The sequence below is a fragment of the Nothoprocta perdicaria genome, unplaced genomic scaffold (assembly GCF_003342845.1).
Source record: "Nothoprocta perdicaria isolate Ctin4 unplaced genomic scaffold, notPer1 scaffold_11, whole genome shotgun sequence".
NCBI classification, from domain to species: Eukaryota; Metazoa; Chordata; class Aves; order Tinamiformes; family Tinamidae; genus Nothoprocta; species Nothoprocta perdicaria.
Window position 1 is genome coordinate 6,169,971 of NW_020454205.1, and position 6,967 is coordinate 6,176,937.

At 35.9% G+C, this 6,967-nt stretch overlaps 1 protein-coding gene across 1 annotated transcript in view; it reads left to right on the forward strand.

Moving 5' to 3' along the window:
- SPAG16 (sperm associated antigen 16) overlaps positions 1–1,523 on the forward strand; it is a 35,987-nt gene extending 34,464 nt beyond the window's left edge. Inside the window, exon 10 of the mRNA XM_026048478.1 lies at positions 751–1,523. The gene's annotated coding sequence lies outside the window, so the exon portion shown is untranslated. The remainder of the gene's footprint in view (positions 1–750) is intronic.
- The last annotated feature ends 5,444 nt before the right edge of the window (positions 1,524–6,967 follow it).

The window sequence follows — 6,967 nt, forward strand, 5'->3', positions numbered from 1 at the left end:
CTCCTTGAAATCTCCTTGAAATCTCCTTGAAATCTCCTTGAAATCTCCTTGAAATCTCCTTGAAATCTCCTTGAAATCTCCTTGAAATCTCCTTGTTCTGTGGCCCCTACCCCAGACCCAGCCCTGTGGCTAACACTGGACCAAGTGCTGTGTCCTGACCTTACACCTGACCCTGGGTCTTACTTTACACTAATCTTTAATTACGAAAAAACTGATGTTAAGGGACTTGCTGTTAATCCTTTTAATTCCTCAATCCCTGTTAATCCTTGTTAATCCCTGTTTGTCCCTTAATCCCTTCTATTCCCTTCATCTCTGTTAGTCCTCCTTGATCCATTAACCCTTGTTAATCCTTAATCATTTTTAATTCTCTTTAATTCATTAATCTCTTTTAATCCTATAAGTAACTGCATCTACTTTAAGAAAGAACTGCAGGGCTTCACCCCACACACCCCAGTTTTACGGTGTGAAATGCTGTCTTTGGTGCAGAACAGCAAAAAAATGGAACAATTGAAACTGATGGTAGGACAGCTAAGGGTAGCTATCAAAATTAGAAGAATGAAACGATAGGTGAGGAACATAAGATGCCTCTGTAACTTGCATTGGATATTTGGGGAATTTTATTGCGAGCTAATGTTAGAAATAGATGCAAATTTGGAGGACCACAGAGAAGAATGGATCAGGGGGCTGGGACTCTTGTGTTGTGTGATTAAAAGTGAGCTGTAACAATTCTGTTTGCTTGAATACCCACAGGTGGAAGTTTACAAGCATTTCTTCTAAATCAGAAATGAGGAACAAGGCCTGCCGGCAGAGAGACTTTATGTCCAGATTCAAGAGGCATTTTCCAGAAGTGCTATTTTGTTCAAACTCTTCTCATCCTTGTGCTCTGGTTTTCCCTTTGAAAGTACTTTGAAATATATGATGGCTGAAGCATTTAAAATGAGAAGGATGGCTGTGCAAGTGTGGTTTGTTTTTTTCTACATAACTACAGTAATGTTCTACCTAGTTTTCCACATTACCATATAAGTACTTGAGAATACCTAGAAGCTAGAAAAGAATAGTAGAGTGAACGATTAGTAAGAATGTGATGGAGCTAACTATGAACTGTAAATAGGGAATGAGGCAGAAATAGACATTGTAGATGAGAAAAATCAAGGAGCTGGAAAACTATTGTTCTTCAACATTTCAGAGGACAGTAGTACACCAAGAAAGCTGTAATTAGAATTGTATGTGAAGAATGTGAGGTCATTTTTATGTTCTAAAATCTACAGCAAATGAAATAAGGCTTTTGATAAAAGTAGAATACTGGCAAAGGCAATTTAATATGCCAATTGGGTTTAACCTGGAGAGTGATAAAGGTGGCTTGGAATACTTTTATTTAGTAATTTCAACTTAGTGATTTTGAAACTCTTTTGCGTTTTCCTTTACTATTAATGCTGATTTTGAGTTTTGGCTGTGAAGATGATGTTTCTAGTTCAGTTTTGTGTGGCTTAGCAGTAATGACTTCTTAGACCCTTTATCATTGGCTTCTGTATGTAGTTGGCTAAATTTTGTACTTTACATAGCCTGAAAAGAATTCCGTAGCCTGTGATAAGTTTCTGAATTTCATGGCATCAGGTGGCCACTTAAGATGCCTTAAGGACTCAGGAGAAGTATTTTTTTGCATTCATTGCTGGCAGCATAAACTACAGGCATCCTAAGATACTTCTTAAATTAGGTAAGTAAATTATTAGCACTGGAACTTGGAGAAAATGTCCTCTAACACTACTGCTAGTGTTAGAGGATATATATTAATGCACTGTTTGAAATACTGTCTTCAAGGGGAAAAAATATCAACAATTCTTCCAGCAAAAAGGCTTAATCACACATCAGCACAGCATGGAAGTAGGTATCTGCAGGCCTAGGAGCAAACCTAGGGACTGTAGTATCCTGTTGTGCGGATACAGTTTCACTTCACTGACAGAGCTGAGCTCTCCAAATTCTAATAAATGATGAGAATAAAAAGCAGGAAATAAAATAGACCAGATACGGCTAGTACATGAGTTGGCAAATGGAGCAATTAAAAAATGCATCCTGGAATTACTACTTCCAGTCTATCTTTTTTTGTATGGTCCCTACGTATGTTAGAAGGACATTTTCTCTAATTTGAAAAGCCAATATTATTTAATAGTTATAGTACTTCTGTGTAATATTTCAGATTGCATAAGCACAGTATAACAGGATGTGTGCCTGTTACGGCAGATTTTGTGCCTGTACATTCCAAGAGTGTTTTTTCCCCAGAGAATATAAATTGGAAATAGAATGGGCAAGTGAAGGATGAGAGGACATGATTTTTATATCCACTCTTCTAATGGGAAGCCGAAATACAGAGGAAGGTGAGTTACTTGCTCTGCAAATGTGTAGTCTGTCAGTTATTCGCCCAGGGAGCAGATAAAAATTTAGAATTAAAATTAGGTCTCTTGAATCCCTGAGCATACCTTAAAAATAAAATCGTCTGTCTTTGACTTGCCATTAATCTTGTGCTTTCTACATGTTTTCAGTTTAAATATTCAACCAGAAACAAAGAACAGCAGGGGTTGCAAAGTCAGTACTTTTCATCTTTTTTTGTACCGCGATGTTTTAGACTCTAAGTTATCAGAGGACTATTAGTAGCTGTGTTGGGTCTCTGGAAGTTGGTTGGAATGTAATGCTGAAGAAGTCCTTTTGGAAGAGGGCTTACTATTTACCTTTTAATTATTGTCAACATAGGAAAAAGCTGTTGATAAATTTCACTTTTAGGTCACTTTAGCAAAAGTTCCCTCTGGGCCATCACCCTGTAGGATATGACAGGACCACTGTGTCCTTGGAGACCCTCTGGCCTCAAGGAATTGTGAAATGTTCTGAAATGTCTCTCAATGCTGTGGAAAGATCTGCAAACCAAAAAGCCTTTTTTTTAATTGGAGAAAAGGCTTCTGAGTAAATATAGCTCCTTTGAGTGGATTTCACTTCACCTAAAAAAGATGATAAGTATTTGTTGTTTTTTGAGAAGAACAGAGGTATATTGTTGTTATAGCAATATTTTAGCTGAGAGCTCTTGGCAAAATAACCTTTTGGGTTATTGCGTAGCGTAGCCCAGAACTCTGCTTACAGATATCCACAAAATATCTGCGTAGTTACAGTGAACAGGAACACAGTTTCAGCCCCTGGAAAGTCTGCTTTTTTAGTACTCACCCTTTCTGTCTTTTTGGTTTCCTTCCCTACCGCTTGCTATTGGCACACATTTCAAGCTGGATTCAAAAAAATCTATTGATGTTAGTATGAGACTTGAAATGAACTTTAGTCCATTTGTACCTTGACTTTATTAAGGAGTTGTATACAAACACCCTCTTGATAATATGGTTAATTTTGATGGAAAGCCTTAAACAGAAAACTGTCAAACGTTTTCAAGGTATCTTTCAGAGACCTGTTAATTTTTGTCATAGGCCATTAATGTTTTCATACATGACTTGAAATAAATCAAGTCATTTAACTTCATTGAAGATGTTTGCAGGTGTCACACTGGAGAAGCATTAATTTATGAAGGGACTAGGTTATGGATGCTGAGGAATCTGAATTATATGGTAACCTAAATGCAAATAAAGATGCTTTTTACTACAGTCACTTTTCTGTCTTTGTACAGAGCAGAGGTTGCTACTGGAGTGGAAAGCTTCTGCGAAGAAGTTGAAAATCACAAATGGTGAGCAAAAGGGTAGTGCTCTATTAAAGTAATGCAGTGCTTACAGGTGGAGCTTATTGAGGAAAGCTAGGGAAGTTACGCTATTTTTGTATATCATGGTGATGAGAATATGGGAATAGCAAAATATGTCACATTTTAGTCTATTTAGTTTCACAAATTTAATTAGTGCTTCAATCATTGGCTTTAATTATTTTCAGAGGGAACAAAACATGTACCTGAAAGAGCAGTTCAATTAGCAGACAAAAGTAGAAGATCCAGTAAAAGTAAATGGAATCTAAGGCCTTTTGGAGGAGAAATTAGAGGGCTTTTTTGCAACACTAAGTTTAGTAGTTAACTATCTGACCAAATAGAGACAGCTGCAGTAAAGACTTCACTTATGAAAAATACTCTATCAATCTCTAAATCATGACTATTTTACCTGAACTTCAAAACCTATGGCAAAGTTGTCTTCTGGCTTTGTTTAAATTGTTATTGATTCTGTGGAGCTTGTAATAACAGTTACTACATATTAAATAGTCCTGGAAGTGAATCGGTATGATGAAATGGAGAGGGGAATAATGCGGACAGCTCCTTTAAAGGGTAATTGCAAGTAAATCAATAACTAATGGTCCTTGAATGGGTTTACTGGTTTGTTTTAGTGATATGGGAACCTTTGTAAATGCTATGTGCTTATAAGAGATAAAACAGATGACTGGGATGATTACCACACAAACATCAGGATATGTGAAAAGCTAACACTAGACTGGCAATATAAATATTGTTTTTGAGATTTCTGACTGACTGTACCCTAAAAGTGGATTGCTATTTTAAGGGGATATGGGACTTGTTTTTTAGTAGTGGTAAAGCTAATAAGAAAGCAAAATGAAAACATTTTTAATGGTAGCTTAAGTATTTAGATATTACCAGTGAGAAGAGACTTCAGGAGATAAAGATAGTTTTCTTCCTATTAACAGTGCGAAATAGGGACATCTCAAACTATCCAGAAAAGACCTGAGCACTTGGTTATAGTAGAAGTGTTAGAAGTTAAATCAGAATGAATTCGGATGACCTGTCCTTTAGAATGCCCATAAGTGTGAGTCAATGATCCTGTACAATGGAGATGTTGTGGAGCTAGGAGGCTCATTGAAGCCTATGGCTTATTCTCAATGCTGTACGTGTATATTTTAGGATATTCATTGCGTAATGTGAACAATTTGAGAGCAGCAGGCTGATTGTTGCTAACTTAAATCTTGGGGGTTTCGAACTGATTTTTATCTGTTGTAATGAAATAATTTGTGTTTGAAGTGTAGATTTGATAGAGTGCTTTAATAAAAAAGATATGGTATCTGATACATATATCCATAGTCATGGTCTGGTGCATTTTAATTTACCTAGGTTTGAACATGTGACATGCAACTGTTTATTCATGCTTCTTTTACAAGGAATGAAAAACAAATAAGAACTCATTTGAAGGAAACTCCTGAAATTGTTAATAGAATGTATGATAGAACCTGTGTAATAGACAGAACTTATTGCCTTGAGCAGTGATTTTTTTCCCTCATATATTAAGTCCTGATACTGCTGCCTTTCAGTATGCGAAAAAGTTGAAATAACTTGTTGTCCGTCTGTCATATAATCAGAATTACTACTTGAATGTGCCCAACATATGGACTGTTCAGCATATATTGCAGTAACTTAGTATCTCTGGAGTTTAATTCTACTGTAAGCAAAATTTAAAACTACAAAATAAAATTATATTTGGTAGAACTTGATATATTTCACTGTGGCCTTTTCATTTTACCATTAATGGTAAATGTAGTAGTAGTTATCAGTATAGGCGTCTTTTAAGGAAGAGACATAGAGTATCTTGCCTCTATATAAATAGCAGATATTGTGAATTTGTGAAGTGCTGTGAGAACCTACGCATCCTAATGCGTGCCTTGTCTCTTCATAATTTATTGCAGTATTTTCATGAATGCTTTATGCTTCCCCTTGGCAAGTGACTGGGATGAGTTTTGTGACAGCATTTTCACTTGTTTACATGAAAATGAACATGTGCAACTGTTGTACGTTTATGATGCATGAACGTAGATTTTGTACCTTCCATAGGTTTGACTGTGTAACAGGTAATACTACTTGGGAAACTGGAGCACATCCTGTCTTTAGGATGGGGTGATGCTATGACAGTGAGAATCATGTTAACATGTTCAGGATCAATACAAGTAAAATACTACAGAATTTATGCTTTCATGTGTGATAGATTTTACATTGGTAATTCCTGCTTGTCATAACCAAGATGCATCTGTACCTGTGTCTTGTAATTTTATAGTTGCAATATTGAATTGTTTGACTTTCAGTGTGTGTATATCATATTCTCACCATAAAAGAGTAGTAAATTAAGAAAAGAAGGCTACGTGGTATGTTCAGTTATGGCTTCATAACTCAAATTAACATTCAAAATTAATGGTGTATTCGGGTATTACAAACACAGCGATTCCTTGCTCACATTATGGGCGTAGCAGAGATCACTGCTTATCCTGTATTCATTAGCAAACTAGATAAAGTTGGCAAAGGAAGTGGCTACAAGTATGAGGTGCAAATTGTTACGTATTCGAACAAATATAACCTTTTGAGTAACATTGTTCAGTATTTTAATGGATGTTATGGACAGATATTGACTTGGTTTTTAACCATTGAAGGTTTTGGCTGAAAACTGTCTGGATGAGGCTCATGGGTTTGAATGGAAGCCTTTGTGGAAGTGGAATGATACTCAGTTATTTAAAAAAAAAAAAAAAAAAAAAAAAAGCCTGTTGATTTAGGCATATCCCAAGGAATACTACACGCAGACTTTTCATGATAGTAATTTTTGTAATAACCAGTATTAATCATGCAGATGGAATATTTATTTGTGTTTCCATTTGTCTTTACAGATGATGAAGTACATGCATGAGTGGTGCAATTTCCCACCATTGACAATGATGCTACCTTAAGCTAAGAAACATGATTTAGGCCTTTGCTAGGAGATTTTATACTTTAGCATAAGTTAAAACTTCACTGGAGTTTCATTTCCATAGGATTGAGCAATGTATTTTGCGTAGAGTAAGGAGCTTCCCCCCCCTTATATTCTCTGAAATAGTGACACTAAAAGCTATAGCGAATAGTAGAAAATGTAAAGAAAATGATTCCCATTTGGTGGTGGTTCTTTGATTATAGTCTTCCTATTTTTCAAATTGATTTTGTAATCATGGAGAACCACTTTTAATAGCTGCAGCAATA